The sequence below is a fragment of the Lithobates pipiens genome, unplaced genomic scaffold (assembly GCF_037356315.1).
Source record: "Lithobates pipiens isolate NorthernLeopardFrog02 unplaced genomic scaffold, aLitPip1_a1.2 Scaffold_27, whole genome shotgun sequence".
Lineage (NCBI taxonomy): Eukaryota > Metazoa > Chordata > Amphibia > Anura > Ranidae > Lithobates > Lithobates pipiens.
In genome coordinates, this window is record NW_027507788.1 from 190,841,674 (window position 1) to 190,862,268 (window position 20,595).

At 40.7% G+C, this 20,595-nt stretch overlaps 1 protein-coding gene across 8 annotated transcripts in view; it reads left to right on the forward strand.

Moving 5' to 3' along the window:
* The window catches only part of RERE (arginine-glutamic acid dipeptide repeats), a 498,733-nt gene that overhangs the window by 362,561 nt on the left and 115,577 nt on the right, over positions 1–20,595 (forward strand). The window contains exon 1 of one of the 8 annotated variants that reach the window (XM_077458068.1): positions 19,971–19,983. The exons of the other annotated variants lie outside the window; for them this stretch is intronic. The gene's annotated coding sequence lies outside the window, so the exon portion shown is untranslated. Of the gene's footprint in view, positions 1–19,970; positions 19,984–20,595 lie in introns of those variants that run through there. 8 annotated transcript variants of the gene reach the window in all.

A 20,595-nucleotide genomic window follows, 5' to 3' on the forward strand; every position in this document is an offset into this window, starting at 1 on the left:
AATCGATTTGAACTCTGTATGGCCGGCCTTAGTTTTCTCATACTAAATACCAGGTGATGGGGGAGTTTTCTATAGGAAGCTGGCTAAGGATTGTCCTAGATTCAGATAGAGAAAGCTTTTTCTTAGGGCAGCTGGAATTTGTGTGTGTATATGTATATATGTGTGTGTGTATATGTATATATGTGTGTGTGTATATGTATATATGCGTGTGTGTATATGTGTATATATATATATATATATATATATATAACAAAATACTGTGTGTTTATATTTATACACACACACTACATCCACATATATATATATAATGTGTGTGTAAAATTGTGTGTGTGTATATATATATGTGGATGTAGTGTGTGTGTATAAATATATACACACAGTATCTCACAAAGGTGAGTACACCCCTCACATTTTTGTAAATATTTTATTATATCTTTTCATGTGACAACACTGAAGAAATGACACTTTGCTACAATGTAAAGTAGTGAGTGTACAGCTTGTATAACCGTGTGCATTTGTTGTCCCCTCAAAATAACTCAACACACAGCCATTAGTGTCTAAACCGCTGGCAACAAAAGTGAGTACACCCCTAAGTCAAAATGTCCCAATTGAGCCCAAAGTGTCAATACTTTGTGTGGCCACCATTATTTTCCAGCACTGCCTTAACCCTCTTGGGTATGGAGGTCACCAGAGCTTCACAGGTTGCTACTGGAGTCCTCTTCCACTCCTCCATTATGACATCATAGATCTGGTGGATGTTGGAGACCTTGCACTCCTCCACCTTCCGTTTGAGGATGTCCCACAGATGCTCAATAGGGTTTAGGTCTGGAGACATGCTTGGCCAGTCCATCACCTTTACCCTCATTCTTTAGCAAGGTAGTGGTCATCTTGGAGCTGTTTGGAGTCATTATGTTGAAATACTACAAGCTGTACACTCACTACTTTATTACTTTATATTGTAGCAAAGTGTAATTCCTTCTGTGTTGTCACATGAAAAGATATAATAAAATATTTACAAAAATGTGAGGGGTGTACTCACTCTTGTGAGATACTGTGTGTGTGTATATATGTGTATATATATATATATATATATATATATATATATATATATATATATATATATATATATATATAATAAATTTTATATCTATATCCATGATAAAATATATATATATATCTATGTATATAGTTTATCATGGGGTTATATATATATATATATATATATTTATATTTATTTATATATTATGTGTGTGTGTGTGTGTATTTTTTTTTTAATCCGCCACATATAAAATGGTATTTATTTTTATAATGTCCACTGACATTTAGAAGGTGGTTTTAATTGCTGGGCTAAGCACAGACGTGAATGTGTCAGTGATGGGAGGCCCTCCTATGAAGTCCGAGACAGCAACATCTTATAGGAAATGTATAATTTCTTTTAATTTCAGGGTCTATGTGTATGTATAAGACCAGATTCATGTAATTGAAGTGTGTTAGTGCTGGATTCTCTGTATAGCTTGTCATTATATTTGTACATCAGGGAGGCCATATTTGCTCATTACATGCTCCTTTCCTCCTTCGTGTTTTACAGTGATACACAGTGGGGTTATTTACTAAAACTGAGTACAAAATCTGGTGCGGCTCTGCGTAGAAACCAATCGGCTTCCAGTTTATTTGTTGCCAAAGCTTAATTGAACATGCAGAAGTTAGAAGCTGATTGGCTACCATGCACAGCTCCACCAAATTTTGCACACTCCAGTTTTAGTAAATTGACCCCAGTGGTTGTATGTTGCTGCATCTTTTCATAGACACTCATTGAAAACAATGACATCCTTGTGTCATGGATATTCTATCTCAGCAGCTGCACAGCAGTTAGGTAGAGCCATTGTAATAAATAATCCACCCTACCTCCAAGCTAATCTACAATTCCCCACATTTGAAGACGGTGGCACAAATGGGAAATTATCAAAAGTTAATTTAAGATTAATTATATATATATAGTTATAATTCAGAATCTGATACTGAAAAATTAAAATACATTCTAACTTTTCTTTAATAAGACGGCTTTCACACCGAGCCGCTCTAAAGAAGCTGCAGGTAGGACTCTTTGGAGTGAATGGAGACGCTTTTTACTGGCGCTATTTTTAGCGCTGTAGCGCCCGTAAAACGCTGCCAGTGTGAAAGGGGTCTTAGAGGACTAACAGTTTGAGAGAAAGTACAAAGGCAGTGCTGGGTGTTTATTTTTGAAAGCCCAGCATACTTTTCAAATACATTTTTGTGGTAACAACCACTTTAAGATATTTCACTGCCAGACCCCCCCGGGAGACATAACACACAGGGTAAATGTTTTTCTAAAACTAAGCATGCAAATACTATTTTACAGCTATCTTCATGCCAGTCTCCTACTGCGATCCAGGGCTACTGTGGGAGGGGCTGAGATCTCCCTCCGATGTCAGCTGGGGAGGCTGACGTCCCGCAGTAGCCCTGGATTAGAGTAGGAGACCGGCTGGGAGTCACATGAGCAGCCTGAAGATAACTGTAAAACGGTATTTACAAGCTTTGTTTTATAAAAATGTTTAGCCTGTGTGTTATGCCTCATTATAATAGAGGGGCTGGCAGTGACCATTGGTAATCTTTTATTTTTTAATAATAGCAGGGTGGGGGTTGGGGGGGCATAGCGTAAACAGAGACACAGACATGGGAGCCTGACGGGGAGGAAACGGGTAAGGGGGACAGAGGAGAGCTGCGGGTGACTGAGGCACGCAAGCTGACCACAGTAGTCTGGGCTCCGCAGCCATGATTATCGTGGTCAGCTCACAGAAGGGGGCACAAGTGGCAGTATCAGCCAGGTTTTTTTTACAGCTTAGAGAGGGGCAGATTAGACCACACAAGCACTGTGCTATTTAATCTGCTATAAAGGAATAGGATCTTTTTTTTTTTTTTTTTTTTTTTTTTTTTTTTTTGGGTTACAACCACTTTAATGGATGCATTCACTAACACACTTGTAGAGTTAAAGTGGCAGTAAAGTAATTTTTATAAGTTTAACCTACAGGAAAGCCTATAATAAGGCTCACCTGTAGGTAAAAAAAAAAATCTCCTAAACCTGTACGGTTTAGGAGATATTACCCTCGCAATGTGCCGCTGACTGCAGCAGCATATGCGCACAGGTGATTCTCGGCTGAAAGTCCGGCAGACGCCGGACCCTGCCAAAAAGAAATCTCCCGTGCGCGGGAGTGACGATATCGTGGCTCCGGCCACTCACAGCGCCAGAGCCGCGATACCCAGAAGACACGCTGAGGGAACATGTTGGCTCCCTCTGCGTGGATCGGGCCAGATGTCGGAGCCCCGTTCTAAGGTAAGTATTTCATAACGGTGCATGCTAGCTCATTATGCCTTTCCCTTTGCAGGTCAAAAAAAAAACTTCAGTGGGTTTACTCCCGCTTTAAGACTCCATATAAATGTTTTTATCTTTTCAAAAATATTGACCCACCACTATTAATTCTCTTTAAAGCGACCATTGATGTATACATAAAATGTTTCTGTAACACTGGCAGTCATATCCTCAGTCTATCGTGGTAACCGTAGTGTGAATTTGGTGTTAAATACCATCAAAGTGCTAATGAGTTGCAATTTCAGTTATGTGTCACTAACGAAGTTAAAGATTTTAAATGGAGTAAGCACCTATGTTTACACTGCATAGAGATTTTAATCCTCACTATCAATATAAAAGCTTAACGGAGTGCTTTAATACATGTAAGTTGTGTCATTTTAACACAAACTGCTAGAGCCTAATCACACCAGGACACTTAGCCTTTTTTTTTTTTCAAATATACAAACTGTAGTTAAAATATTACAAATTTTTTCAATAGGTCTGATCATATGTGTGCTCAAGGTTTAGTTCATTAAAAAATATGGGTTATCCATAGGGCTGCAACTAATGATTATTTTCATAATGGATTAGTTGGCTGATTTATAGTTTAGATTAATCAGATAATGACCTTAAAAAAAAAAAAGTGTGGTTTATAATTTAGTTAATATGTAAAGTTAAAAAAAAAAAAGCCAATTTATTTTTAAATATCTCGGTATGCGGTGGTAAATCTAAATAACCAACTATAGGTTTGGGAGAAAAACCTCTAATCCAGTCTGAATATAAGACAGCATAGATATACTGTATATACCAGTGATGGCGAACCTTGGCACCCCAGATGTTTTGGAACTACATTTCCCATGATGCTCATGCCCTCTGCAGAGCAGTTAAGCATCATGGGAAATGTAGTTCCAAAACATCTGGGGTGCCAAGGTTCGCCATCACTGGTATATACTATTAGAGGGGGAATCTGGAAAATATCATCAGACTTGGAGATTACATTTTTTATTTAAAGAAAAAAAAAAATTAAAGACTGTTTTGCCAATTTTCAGACAGAACTTTAATATATGCTGGACGTACAAAAACCAATGTCTTCCTTAAAAAAAATAAAAATTCATTTCAAGAACGTTGCATCGATTTTCTAACCGTTAGTGGGGTCAAATCGACATTTGTTTTTGACCACAGTGATGGGAATATTCAAAGGAGCAGAATAGAAATCTTCTTGGTCAAAGGATTTTTCAGACCGTGTATGTGGTTTTTGTTCAGAAATGACATTAATTTTAAACACTAAATGTTAAAGCGGAGGTCCACCCTAAAGTGGACCTTCTGCTCATTGGAATCCTCCCCCCCCTCCGGCGCCACAATTGGCACCTTTCAGGGGGGAGGGGGGTGCAGGTACCTGTACAGTACAGGTATCTGCACCCACTTCTGGCATAGCTATCTGCGGAAAGGGGCGTAGATTCTGCAGAATCTACGCCCCTTTCCGAAAGTCCCCCGCTGCCTGCTGGGAAACGCACGGATCCCAGAGACAGCGGGACCATCCTTATTGCACAGCGCGACTCGAGCATGCGCAGTAGGGAACCGGGAAATGAAGCCGAAAGGCTCCACTTCCTGATTCCCATACCCAAGATGGCGGCGGCAGCACCCGAGAGACGATCGAGAGATCGGCTTCGGGTGCCGACATCGCGGTAAGTGTCCTTATTTTAAAAGTCAGCAGCTGCAGTATTTGTAGCTGCTGGCTTTAAAAAAAAAAAAAATGGCGGAACTCCCGGCGGACTCCCGCTTTAAAAGCAAGTGAAATTTTCAAACGACATTTTTTCATTCAGTGAATGTACAAAGATATTTTGTATGAATATTCTTGTCCAAAAATCGATACGTGTATGGCCAGCATAAGGCTCCATTCACAGCTATGCAGTTTGCATTTGATCCATTTCTGCAGTGCTCTATATATATATATATATATATATATATATATATATATATATATATATATATATTATTCAGGATTTATATAGCGCCGACAGTTTACGCAGCACTTTATAACATTAGGGCAGACATTACAATACAATAAAATGGGGATCAGAGGGCCCTGCTCAATAGAGCTTACAATCTAGGAGGGAGGGTGATATATTAATACACCCAGAAGTAGGATATATGAGCATTTTAACTAGGAGTCAAAAATGATATGTAAACAAATAATGCATTTTGTATGCAGGCCAACTAATCGGCTGGCCGATTAATCGATTATGAAAATCGTTGACAACTATTTTCATAATCGATTAGTTGTCTATTAATCGATTATTTGTTTCGGCCCTAGTTATCCAGTTGGTGATGCCTTAGATCAGGGGTCTCCAAACTGCGGCCCTTTGCTGCCATTATCTGGCCCTTGGGGCTCTATTCATCCCACGGATGTAAGACACTATTCTGCCTTCTGACACCAAATATGGAACAAAATTCATGCCACTAGCACCAATGGGGGACTAGTTCTCCCCCTTGTATCAAAGATGGGGTACTGTTCACTTCCACTAATGCCTGGAAAGTTTTCTATTCTAAATGACCATAGTCCGGCCCCCCCTAAAGTCTGAAGGACAGCAAACTGGCCCTTTGTTTAAAAAGTTTGGAGACCCCTGCCTTAGTTCAACAGTGAGACCTGCCTGCTGTAGTTCCCAACTCTGTCTACCGAAAATGTAGGTTGTTCTGCCCACCCGTATGTTTTCATGTTCTCCAAATCCAGAGACGTGGGACACCACCACAATGGTTAGTGCAAATGTGCAAACCCAGGAACTCAACGCAGATATGTCTCCTGTGGAGTCATTGAGAGAGATGAGGTGTTTTTATCTCAACAGCATTTGCAAAATAGCACTGCTCAGCTTTGCCAGTGTGACCTGCTGGATGAGTGACAAGTGACCACGGCCTCTCCTCTGGTTCCACATAATAAAGTTAAACTGTGGTGGATGGCAGTCTGTGAAGGGCCGAGCTTGTCAGTTTTGTTCACATCACGATGGGTGTTTTCCAGCACACAGCTACATGAAGCTAAGCTTATAAATGGGAAAAGTAATGAGCCATTTTAAAACCCCTCGTAGAGAATATCTGCCGGACAGCTGTGGCCCACACAATTCCGGTGGTTTTATCCTCGAAGGATTTGGTAACCACTGTTCACTATTTATATAAAATTTCTCTAATTTGCCATAGCTGCTACCTGATGTGGAAAAGCTCTTGATTATTCAGCATGTTATAAGGCCTCATCTGGGTTGCTGTATATATCCTGCGTTTGTGAAGCTATTTGCAATTGCTATAGATCAAGTGCCGGCCTGGGGGAGGCTTGTGGTTTACTTTGGAGAATGTTGAATAGGGAAATATGGAAATGTTTTAGCATACCAAATGACAGACAACCTGCTGAACTGTCATGGAGAACGATGGATGAGAACTCCTGATCATATGTGCTCCCGATCATGACCTCACTACAATTTCTGGCCATTACTCAGACAACATTGCAGGGCAGCACATGTATTGTAGATTTCCTCCCATTTGCTGTGATCAAGGGGTTGCAGCCAATGTTCAGTCACATATAGTTGTCTCGGGTGCTGCGAAAGCATTAACCAGCACATTCAATGGCTACCATTGGATTTCAAACAAAACTTTTATTGCAGGTGCATGGAGGCTGCCATTGCTGGCATCTTCTTCTGAAAATACTCGTTCCCTGACTGTTCTGCCTATGCAGTGACAATTAACCCTTTAATACCCCTTTTCAGTGATGCGACATCCTCACTGTCACCAACAACTTTGATTTTTGAGAGTGGTCTTTGGCTATCTTGATTGGCAGGGCTGGCATGACATACCTCCTGTGCATTATTTATTTTATTTATTACAGGTACTTATATAGAGCTGTCAATTTACGCAGTGTTTTACGCAGTATATTGTACATTCACATTAGTTCCCGCTCTCAAGGAGCTTACAATCTAAGGTCCCTAACTCTCATGCATACACACATACTGGGGTCAGTTTAGACTGGAACCATTTTACCTACCAGCATGTCTTTGGAATGTGGGAGGAAACCCACACACAGGCACAGGGAGAACATTCAAACTCCAGGCAGGTAGTGCCCTGGTTGGGATTTGAATCGGCGACCCCAGTGCTGCTAGGCAGAATTGATAACTACTTAGCCACTATGCTGCCCATTACACTGGGAGTTCATTCATCCCAGCACCGAGCTGTGTGGAGAATGTCTAATGAGCTGTGCATGCACAGTTCAGTGTACGGCTTCCCGGGAGAAGGAAGGTTAGAAGACTTTATTACAGAAGAGACATAGTAGGTAATTTCTGCAATAAAAAAAAAATCCTCCTGTTTTTAACATGTTTTGCAGATCAGTTTCTTGTTAATATTTAGGCAGCTGACTTAAATTAGGTGCTCAGACTTTTCTGATCTGCATTTTCCCTGTCCACAGACTCAGTTGACCGATGTTGGTCATCACTGGAGCATTTCAGGATTAGTACCCGCCAAGGGAACCCTACATCTTGGCTCTTGTCTGATGTTCCATGCACCTTCCAAAACAATTCATCAGTGACATTTCTGATTTGGAATGCTCCCTGTAAACCATCTTATAAGGATGAATAGCATAGAGGAATACTATGTGATGTCCAGAACAACCAATCAGATGCAGGCTTTCTTTTTGATTCTCACTGAAGCACTGCACTAGTCATCAAGGCAGTAGAGATGTCATTTGTCTTGCAGTGAAAATTAGCCTGGAAATGCTTTTTGCTTGAAAGCACGTTATGGGAGCAGTGGGAGAACACAGCAGCGGCTTCAATTCATTCTTGTCATGACACGTATCTTTGTTTGTTCTTTTTGCACTCTGCTGGATAACGCGTTATAAATCTACGCTTCAACTCTGCATGTTCAGAATACATCTCTTTCTAAGTTCTCCTAGAGGCAGGTGTGTGCATTTTTTTTTTTTTTAACCTATTGGAAAGCTTAATTAAGACTTCTTCCAACGCGGACCCATTAAAGTTCATTGTGTTTTACAATTCATTACAATTTTAAATTGAGGCCTTGGCTTGTCTTGATCCTCCCCATCTATTGCATAGTCAAGATATGTTTGTTTTTTTTTCAATTCACTCAGGTAATAACCCATGGGAGTTGACAGGTTCCTTAGATGAATTATAGAAAACAAGGGAAAAATAAATAAATAAATATATATATATATATATATATATATATATATATAATATATGGTACAGTACTGTATATGTGATTGGCTCATTGCTGTTCTCATAAGTTTGTACAGTACCAGATGGACCTTCACTTCAATTTCACTGTGGATGCTTTTTGGTTGAAAATGTACCTTCAAATTTGTAAACCCCCCCACTTGGGTTATGTTCAGCATTCACATGTGTTTTAAAGCTGAAAAAATACCCTTGTGGTTGGACCTCCCTGCATTGCAAGGGTTGAATAGTCATGTAGTCTAGGGGTGATGAGGTGTAATATTTGTCTCACTCCAGCCAGCTTTGGATGCCCAGGATTGTGGGTGCGCCCATGCTGTCCTTTGGATGCCCAGGATTGTGGGTGCGCCCATGCTGTCCTTTGGATGCCCAGGATTGTGGGTGCGCCCATGCTGTCCTTTGGCTGCCCAGGATTGTGGGTGCGCCCATGCTGTCCTCGCATGCAATCTAGGGCTGTTTGCCCTGCATTGTACTTACTGACATCAGTGTGTGACCATTGGCCAGAGCACCTTCCAGAAGAAACTTTGGGGACCAGTTGCATAGATGAAGGGAGGCTTTCAGAAGGAGGGAAAAGGTTAGTTCAGCTTTAATGCATTGGCTTCAGTAGGAAACGCATCAGACACAACTGCTATTCAGTCAATACTCCTATTCACAACAGAAAACACCCCCCAAAAAACTGGAAATTCTGCCAGGGCCTCAAGAGGGTAATTTTAAGTTCCTTGACATCTGCCAATTATGAATTCATTTGTTTTTGCTGGGCAATCATATATATATATATATATATATATATATATATATATATATATATATATATATATATATATATATATATATATAACATATACAGTATAGATCACATAAGCCTTCAGTGTAATTCCAGGTTGAACTTCTTCCCTGAGCATTGGGATTAGTATTGCAAGAGGCAATCATGCTGCATTTATCTTGCCTTGAACTCTGGGCAGACCACTGTATATGTTGAAAGAGCGATAAGCCGAAATTTTGTGCCAGGCCGCCGGTGTATCTTTTCAGTCCCGACTAGCCGTCAGTGAATGTGCTCAAGTTCAGCATCACCTTCCCTGCCTCCCTCTGATGGATTGCTGACCTATAAAATGGGCAGCTGATTTTGATCTTGAGAAAATTGAGCCCTGATGGGGAACTGTGGAAGAGTAATGAGTATTTCTTCAAAATAGTCTTTTGTACAGCTTGTGCACTCTGGTAACCAGCGTTCCCTGCTGGGCACTTCAGTGATCTAATGTCTACTTATGTCTCCTTAATAAATTATCTTGTTTGTTGTCAAGCACAAACTGTGTGTTTTTTTTTTTTTTTTTTTTTTCTTTTTTGTTTTTTTGTTTGTTTTTTAAATCTGTCACTACACATAGTGTAGAGCGCTATCTGTCTGTAAGGTGCACTCCCTGCACCTCCCTTCCCACAAACCCCTGGGGCAGAGCAGTGCTGTAGATCTGTCATCACTCCTGTATATCTGAAATCCTGTCTGTGGCCTGCCTTGTGATACTTCAATCCAGCAGGCTGGGGAGCGGTTCAGTGCTGCCCTCCAGTGTTTTCATCTGTTAATAGCATCTGTGCTGCTTAGTGAAGGGAAGGTGTGTGTGGTGGTGGTGGTGTTGTTGTTTTTCTTTGTATCTGTCAAAAAAATAAAAAAAAGTCTGTGTCTTTGCTCTCAGAAGCTTTGGACATGTGACTGTTTTCTGATTTTTGTTGGGGAAAGTGTGCAGATAGTCTGTTTCTTGGCAGCATCTTGACATTTGTAAATGAATAAGCCACAGTTGTTTGCAAGGCATTGTACATCATACATTTTTATTTTTGAAGAATGTTTTGTTTTTGGAAAAAGGTTAAAGTATCTTTTGTGGTTAAGGCTAGGTTCACATATAAGCGGGTGGGGAATGCATGTAAAAATGCATGCATTCCCCCACCCGCTGAGATGCATGGGAGAATTATTCTTAATGCCGCCCCTCCCTCATGCATCTGCAAATATGGTGCGTCTTTTTGCCTGGTAAACCGCACGGTGCCGCGCGACCATCTGACTCGGTTTGACACCGTGGACTTCTTTCCCTACGTGTCTGCTGGTAGGACAGCTCATTGAATTGAATGGGCTGCCCTACATGCGGAATGGAACCACACCGATCTGAAAAAGCAAAAAATAAATAAAGTTTGACCTTTTGGATAGAGTAAGAGTTTTTTTGTCATTGGTTTACCATGGGTTAGATCTTCCGTCACTTCCAGTAGTAGCAGTAATCAGAACTGGTGTCACATTGGGAGATTTCCCCTCTGTTAGTCCCCTTTCACACTGCCAGCGTTTTTCAGCCGCTACAGCGCTTAAAATAGCGTCTTAAAAAATCAGCTCCATTATGAAAGGCCGAGGGCTTTCACACTGGAGCGGTGCGCTGGCAGGGCGTCAGAAAAGGTCCTGCTAGCAGCTTCTTTGGAGCGGTGAACTCACCGCTCCTCCACTGCTGCTCCCCATTGAAATCAATGGGACAGCCCTGCGATACCACCAGCAAAGCGCCACTCCTGTGGCATTTGCAGGCGGATTCAACCACACGCTAGTGGGAGGGGGTTTAAAGTTCATGTGCGTGTAAGGGCAGGCGGCCCAATACTTTTGACAATATAGTGTGTGTCACAGTGCACAGTAGTGTACTATAGCCTTAGTGCATTGAGGTGCTGCTCAAAATGAATGTCCATGCAGGTAACGTGCATTCCCATAAATCATTGATGCAACTCGCCCCTTAAAGTTATAACCGTGTGTGACAAGTATAAGCTTTCTGGGCAGTGTTTCCGTTTTGCCCCCAAACCACGTCACTTTTATATTTTACTGGTTAGCTTGGTCTATATGTAAATGGTAAGAATCACTACAAATACAGCAGATTCTAGATATCCTCATCACATTTATTAGCCTTATACAGTTGTCAGTAAAGATTTCTCAAGAAAATGATGGCCTAGTTCGCTTCACGTTAGTATTCTGGCTGTGGCACTGCTCTTGGATTTAGGAATATTATCGTTGTGTAGTTCTCCATCCTATCCTGTGATATCTAATCTGAAGCCCCCACACTTCCATTTCCTGATGGCCCATCACAGATGACAGCGCCTGCCTAGAGGTTTCACTCTAAGATTCGTTACTGTCAAATCTCACAGGCTCATGTCACGCAAGCATTTCAGTGCTGCTTTTTTTTTTTTTTTTTTTCAGCCAACGAAACGCTCAGCTGAGAAGAAAATCGTAATCTATTTGAAACATTAAACATCTGTCCCATCGGAGCACTTAAACTATAGCAATACTGCTCTGTTCCTGTGTATCTTTCTCAATATGGTAATATAATCGTCGTAGGAACATTTGTATTGGCTTTTAGGTAGTTTTGTTATGTGCACAGCGGTGCTGAGCACTTGTCTAATATCTAGGTGAGAAAAGCACATAGGCAGGTGTGCTAAGCATTAGTAAATCTTCATGAGCCATTATGGGAAAATGTATAAAGGATTCTGGTCCTAGGACGGTTTTATGGTGAAAGAACCGTCAAACGGCCTCCTTAATGGAAGGCGACACCAGAAGCTACCTGCAGTTATCTTTTCTTTTAAATTAAGTTTTATACGTTGGTTCGCCAGACGTTACAAGAAAAATAAATCCAATCAAATACAGAGTTTCAGTAATTCTATTAGCAACAACAGTATTCTTCGATTATAAGGCCTCATGCACACTGGGCGTTTTTACAGCTGCTGTTTTGGGCATCAGGCCTTTTTTTCTGCAGCCAATGAAACTCGCCAGCGTTGACTCCATGTGCACACATAGGCTGTTATAAGTGTTTTTTTTTTGTAGGGGCGTTTTCAGGCTGGAATAAAACCCAGGGCTACTGCGTTTACAGAGTTTTTCAGCTGTAAAAACGATTTGGCGCATTAAAACGCAGAAAAACTTGGCTTTCCTGCATTTTTTTGAGCCTCGAGCTATTGTGGGATTGTAGTTTTGCTAAAAAAAGAAAATGCTACCAAACATGCGTTATTTTCTTTTTTTCTTTTTATCGTGGCATTCTACAGCTAACACAACTGACATTTTTTTTTATAATGTCCAGTGTGCATAAGGACTTACCTGTAGTGCAGGGGTGCCCAACCAGTGGTCCGCGACCTCCTGCTCTGGGATAGAATAGAAAGAGTACTGGGCATATCTTTTCTGCAGTGGGTACTGGGCTGCTTTCAAACTGATCCGCAGGTGCAGAGCAGTTTACCTGCAAGCTACTTGCACTGAGCCATAGACTTTATTATTACCCACGAGTTTGGTGCACCAAACCTGCAGAATATAATAGAAATCTATTGCAAACTGCAGGAAAGCCAAAGGTACGCTGCGTTACACACGTGGTGCGGGTGCAGCACATCCATGTGAAAGCAGCCTTGGACCCCTTTCACAGGGTCAGACCAACCAATTGGACCCTTCATTCACCTTTTAAGTAGTGGCAGACATAAACCGACTTGTGTTCTACCTCCAATATGATCTGCCAAAAAGTATCGTGGGCTGCGTCCGTGTCCGCTCTTCAAATGCAGAGCGGACACGGACATGCCATTCACCTGCTCCGCTCATTGTGGCCCACGACCGGTTACCAAGTCGCTTAAGTGGCCCTTCGCTCTTCAAAAGGTTGGGCACCCCTGTTGTAGTGTGTGACATTTTAAAAGCAAACCAAAAACTGATGTGCTTGTGGATCAGGATATCCCTAAATATGCCAAGTCCTCAAGGAAAACATTTTTATTGTTTAGTTGTGAAAATGCCTAATAGGTTCAGTTTAATTGCCAGCCTCTTCTAACATATGAACATGTATAAAGTGTAGAGTGCTTCATCCATGATTGTGTTTGCATGTGTTTCCTGATTGTTCTAGATAAAGTGTTCTTTCTATACACCTAAGAAAACAAGTTTGTTCTTTTTTTGCCTGGCCCAATGCTGCCACCAGCTGCCAGTTTGTGAGATTGCACTCTCCTTGCAGCCTACTAATGAGAGGGTTTGGAATGAAAGCACCAGTGATAACTTTCCACAGTCCTCCTCCTTTCCCCCTTGAAAGCCACAAGTAGGTGTTATGTGGGATTAAATGTTCGTGCGAGCTTACGGGTTTAAAAAAAAAAAAAAGGAAAAATAAAAAAAAATTGCGTAGCAGAAATTAAAATAAACTCTGTGCGGTTTGCCTCACTGTGAAAGAATGTTAATTTCCCTTTAGGCCATATTGAACTTCCTGCAGTATTTGAAATATGGGAAAAGTACACTGGCTTTTCAGTATGACTCTCACTTGTGTTAGACTTGTAAAGAGAGATTCAAGTAGACAAAGGCAGTTTCAACAAGAGAAGTTTAACCACTTGCCACCCGGGTCAATTCTGACATTTCTCTCCTACAAGTAAAAATCATAATTTTTTATTTATTTTTCTAGAAAATTACATAGAACCCCCCAAACATTATATATGTTTTTTTTTTTTTTTTTTTTTTTTTTAGCAGAGACCCTAGAGAATACAATGGCAGTCATTGCAACTTTTTATCTTGCACTGTATTTGCACAGCAATTTTTCAAACACTTTTTTTTGGGAAAAAAAAAGTTTTATGCTTTAAAAAAAATAAAAATAAATAAAAAAACAACAGTAAAGTTAGCCCAATGATGTGAAAGATGAAGGTACGCCGAGTAAATAGATGCCTAACCTGTCACACTTCAAAATTGCACACAAAAATCCCCATAGGCTACGCTTTACATTTTTTTTTTTTTTTTTTTAACTTGTTACATGTTTAGAGTTAGAAGTCTAGGGCTAGAATTATTGCTCTTGCTCCAACGTTCGTGTTTTGGCTTCATGCATACTTTACTGTAAATAAGATGATCTGAATAGTATGCAATTATAGTAACATTGTTTTTTAGGTAAAGTTTGTAGTTAAGAAGGGATAACCTATATAGTCGTTATGTTGGCAGGTTGGTCTTCACCTTAAATGCCCAACCACTAAACAGTACTGCTAAGTTCACCTTTAAAAAAAATAAATGCACATATGCTTGCAGGGGGAAAAAAAGCGCATTTATTCTTTCACTGGATAATGGGGCAATACCAAGCTCCTGCAGCTTCCATCACCCTGCCCATTACCGAGGTACAGCATTTCAGTTGGAGAGCTGGAGAGATTGTCGAAGGACTACAAATACACTGATCACCAAACTTAAGCTGGATCAAAAATTTGGTTCAGCAGGATCTGGACAATTTTGATCCTTCTGTGGGCAGGCTGGTTACATAGTTAGGTTGAAAAAAGACACACGTCCATCCAGTTCAACCACAAAAAAAATAAAATAAAAAAAAATAATATCATACAATCCCATATACCCAATTCTATACCCACAGTTGATCCAGAGGAAGGCAAAAAACCCCAGCACAGCATGATCCAATTTGCTAAAGCAGGGGAAAAATTCCTTCCTGATCCCCTGAGAGGCAATCGGATTTTCCCCGGATCAACTTTACCTATAAATGTTAGTACCCAGTTATATTATGTACACTTAGGAAATAATCCAGGCCTTTCTTAAAGCAATCCACTGAGCTGGCCAGAACCACCTCCGCAGGGAGTCTATTCCACATTTTCACAGCTCTTACTGTGAAGAAACCTTTCCGTATTTGGAGATGAAATCTCTTTTCCTCTAGACGTAAAGAGTGCCCCCTTGTCCTCTTTGTTGACTGTAAAGTGAATAACTCGACAGCAAGTTCACTATATGGACCCCTTATATATTTGTACATGTTGATCTTATCCCCCGTTAATCTCCTCTCATCAAGAGTGAATAAATTCAGTTCCTCTAATCTTTCCTCATAGCTGAGCTCCTCCATGCCTCTTATCAGTTTTGTTGCCTTTCTCTGCACTTTCTCCAGTTCTCCGATATCCTTTTTCAGAACTGGTGCCCAAAATTGAACTGCTTTTTCCAGATGAGGTCTTACTAATGATTTGAACAGGGGCAAAATGATATCTCTCTCTCTCTGGAGTCCATATCTCTCTTAATACAGGAAAGGACTTTGCTCGCTCAACGATCAATCAATTGATCAACTTCCGGACAACCAATCTGAGTTTTTTTTTTTTTTCATGCAATCGGTTCCGCTGGCTATAGTCACCAGCAGTGATCATTGTTTTCTGATGGCAGCAAAGCCTCCCGCTTTCAGAATACAATAGTGCAGCAACACAAGCAAGCAATTTTCTTTCCTTAGAATATGCAATTTGTTCGATGGCCAGCCTTCGTCTTCCACTCCACTGAGAATTACAAGTCTGTCTGATGCAGTGGAAAATAGGGCCATGTAGTTTATTCACAGATCTCTTTTAAAAGTGACAGCGACTGCAGAGGGGAGATGAACCTCTGCACACTGTCACTGGGGTGGTACATTCTGGGGGTGTGGGGGGGGGGGGGATTGCTTAGCAACATGTTATGCCTTAAGTACAGATGTAACATGTTGCAAAAGGTAGAATTAGTCTTTAAAGTCCAGCTCCAGTGTGAAACAGTAAAGCAAGTCATAGGTGTTAGTGTCTCCTGGTCTGATCTATTTCAGATGGATCAGGAGAAAACATGATTTCTGTGGAGTACCAGCAAAAACAGCCAAGTGAGGCTTGTTGGGAGAGCAGCGATTTGGACTGGTTGGTAAGTTTGGTGTTCAAGCTGTATGCAGAGGTTTGTGCAGCACCCCTGTTCTGTCTTTTCAGACATCTGTGCCTAGATATGAACAAACCTGCAATCCAGCTGTTTGGATTTAGAGATCTGGTGTACAACAAAGATGCCCGAGGACAATTGCATCATTCCATGTCAGACTGCCCTCCAAAGCCTATGGCTTAAGAAAACATCTTTCTTGCAAATGCTAGTTGCCTGGCTTCAGATAGTGAACAAATAGTTTTAGTTGTTGTAACATCTGGAAAAAAAAAACGAATGGAAATGTCAAATGTTCTCGGCATAGTCCATCCTGGTAAGAGAATCAGCATGACAGCTTACAGAAGCATCAATGTAACCCTCATGTTTTTTATTTTTCCATGGCAGCAATTCAGTTTTATGATTGTTGGGATACTCCTTTTAGCCTAGGTTCACATTGTCGTGTCAAATCGCATGCCAAATCGGCGGCTATTGCCTGCAATGGTACCGTCTGAATCGGTGCTGCACCGATTCCCAAAAGTCGTTTCTGTACTATGGTGACTTTGGGTGCGATTTCAATAGACATCTGTGCAGGAACCTGAACAGATGTCTCTGAAATCGCCCCCCGAAGTCGGACTGTCAATGTGGGAATGAAATTGTGCGACTTCAGCTGAACTGACACGATTTCAATCCCTCAGCAGTGTGAACCAGGGGGCTTAAAGCCAGTTTCCTTCGCTTCCCAAAGGTGAACAGGTTCAATAAAAGACAGACGGCGATAACGCCATGACAAAGGTACGAATCCTTTCCCACTCTGGTAACCTCCTTATGTTGTCGTGTCCTCAGAATTATATATTTTTTTTAATCACATCTTGTGTGTCTGACAACCTGTTGGGAAATTAGGGAAATCACCCCACCTGGCAGGGAAAGGGAAATGAAAACTAGACAGATTGCCAGCAAAACTGCCAGCAGTGTTGCTTTTCTCTCTTTTCTATAGAAAGCATATAAAAAAAAATCAAAATATAAAGTGACAAAAATTGCTTTCAGTAACGGTTTATACTTGCTAAGAAGATTCCTTACTTTATCTTTAACCTGAGCTGCAGGCAGATGCGTTTAATACACAGAATTTGAGTTTTTACCTGACATACTTGTAATTCTGTTGAGTCAGTCTTGTGATCAACACATTTCCAAACAGCACGTCCAGGCCTATGATGACCTTTCTAGCAGCACTGCTTGGTTTTAGAAAACATTCGCTGATCAAAGCAGTGACAGAGCAGCAGCACGCCTCGGGAGCACCTTCCTTGTCATTGCATGTATAATAGCATAGACAATTTGGTACTAGCATTGGTCCTTTCACATCCAGGCTGGCCGCTGCTGTACGGAGGTTTAAAGGAGGTGGACATCCAGGCAGATTCAGGAGATTTTACATTAGTTGTGCGCATATCATTTTTTTTTCTTGGTTGTCTAACTAGTGGGTCACTGAACTAGGACAAGCATGCAGCCAGTGAAGCACAGGTATTTGATGTCCATTGCGATGCTGCAACTGCACAGCCGCTGCTCATTCAGATGACAAATTGGGATTATTGGCGGTGTCCTTGTAGTCAATCTGTCCTAATTAACATGAATGGGGATGCACAGAACACTTGTACATCCCTGTACAGGACAACAGGGCCTTGTACAGGTGTATACCTTGATTCACCCTGTGCGAACAAGGCCTTTAAATACTGGTCATCTCTATCTTCAATGGGTTTTCTTAAAGGTGTTTTCATTTCAGACTTATGCCGGCCATACACGGTTCGAATTTCGAAAGAATTTTCTTTCGAAAATCATATCTAAGAATTTTCGTATGAATTTCGCACCATTAGTGGGGCTGCAGCCAACAGACGATTTTCGTGCGGAAATAAAATTTGAGGAATCGGACATGCTGGAAATTTTTTGAAAAACGAACGATTTTCTAATCAATGATGGGAGAATCGTGCGAGAAATGTAATAAGAAAAGAAAATTTACGGAGAGAAAAGAAGAAAATTCTTTTCTGTAGCAACATGAGGTGAAATTGAAGGCTTGGTCGGCCGAATTTCGAAAATCAATGGTGGCATCAACAAATTTTCTGATTTTGAAAAGAAAATTCTTTCGAAATTCGACCGTGTATGGCCTGCATTACACAGTTTAAAATGGTGTGTTTTTAAAATTCTGCAGCCAATACAGTGGTGGTTTATGAAAGGCAGTGCTGGGTAATACGTTATATTTATGTTGTTGTCGTCAAGTTTTTTTTCCGATCAGCAGAAGTCGGTGTGCTTCTCATTTTATATACGTTTTATGCCTCCGTACTTTTTTTTAACTGTTTGAAAACCTTCTTATTGCCCTGCAAATTACACGTTCTCTTCCCACAGATCAGCACTAGTGTGACCCATGTACAAAGGGAATTACAAATGTTTCCATGCTGCAGCCCTTTAGGGCATGTACTAGGGCAAGCAGTGCCAACAATTGGGAATAAAAAGCTGACGTGAGGGGTGTGAAACCCTTCCCCATAGCTCGTCAGTGCTCAGACATCCATCTGACCTTATTTGACTCCAACAACACAGGCTGTCCAATTTAGTAGTAAGAAACACCCAGCATCTCTTCTCTTAGCTTTCTATGTGGTGGGGGGGCTTAATTCACACTTGGCTCATGCTATTTACATGCACCAGTGCTGTTGGTATGCTGTGCCTTGCTGGATCGGTTGTTTAAAAGAGCAAGTGGAGGACAGATTTTGGAGGTTTTAAACTTCTAAACTAAAATATCGTTTTTTTGAAACAAATGTGTAGTTTGGTCAATCATCACTACAAAGAATAAGGCATTTATTCCTCATTCAGGGCTCATGCACGTGGGTGCAAAATACACTGCAATTAGTGTTTTTATATGGATCTGAATGAAGCTGTATTCGTTTCTATAGCATCATACACAGAGCCGCGCACAAATCCATAATTTGTAGCTGCATTCAGTTGCATAAATTAAAGGGGAAAAAAAGGAAAATAAGCATTTAATGTCATGTGCACGGATCTTGTTTTACACTTATACTTATGTATAGGTTTCTGCTATTCTTTACCTGCCTATAGCACAATTGTACTCTGCCGCCAATGCTCAGGGTCACCATGCAAACATCAACAATGTGTAATCAACACCATTGATTACTCATTATCAATATATACAGTACATGTCGGCTCTGAATGGCCGGCTCCCTCCTAGCAGCCAAAGTTGTTAGATGGCAGAAGCTGCCTGCGACTTTGCAACCAAGGACACTAACTCTGTGTGCATGTAAGTAAGCCACAAATGTTACATCTGTACAATGTACAGACTCGAGGACTGTGTAGACCTATTAAAATCATTTCTTCTATGTCCCAGAGGCAACTCTATATTTGTTACTAAACCCAGAACCTGCATTTACTATATCTGGTCTCCCACAGTACACAGAACACGGAAATGCAATTATTTTAGTAAATATAAACTGCTAAATACCCTTTCTCATCAGCATTATATAGCAGTCTTGTGACTTCTATCAGTTGCTAGTAAAGCTTGTAGAAAAAGTTTTTATTATCTCCTGACCCTCTGTCTGAACAGTGCTGATTGGCCCCGTGCTGATCACATGCACTCTCCCAAGAAAAAAACAACTGTCTAGCAATACATCAAACTGAGCATGTGCAGCTTGTCCCAGAGCTCTGTATTATCAGGAAATAAATAGGAGACAGTGGAAGAAGAGAATCGGAGAGACAGGATCACACGGCATTTATAAACCATGCAGAGGATTAACCCCTTAGGTTCCACAGTGAGCATGAGAAGCATGCTTTACTGCATATACAGACTGATTTTACTATTGTGTGTTTAGTAACACGTTAAAACTGCTAACATATAATGCAGATAGGTACAGTTCAGGATGAACGGACAGGTCTTTCAAAGTACAATTTAAGGCAAAACATTTTTGTAGTGGGGTGGGTATTATTGCCCATACGGGGCAAAGAAAAAAAAAATGTGAGTTTGGCAAAAGGTGGGTTGTTAGAACTTCTAACTGTTTGTTTTTTGCTCAGAAATTTTTAATTCTAACCCTTACCTATTATTTACCAAAACAAATGTTTTTGTGGGATACATGCAAATATCTTTTGTCATAAAGGGAACCTGTGTATTTCTTCTGTTTTTTAAGATATACTTTTACCTTGGGTAACCTAATGTAAATAACATCTGGTGTATGTTCACTGAGATAGACATACTTATTGCTAAGTCGGGCTCTTCTTCCTGCTTGGTACTGTATAGAGTGAGTGCTTTGCTTCTACTTTTATCTTGTTGGGCCAAGCACAGAATAGGATAAATGTATATGCATGCTAAGGGGGTTGTAAAGTCTCAAGGTTTTTCACCTTAATGCATCCTATGCATTAAAGCAGAG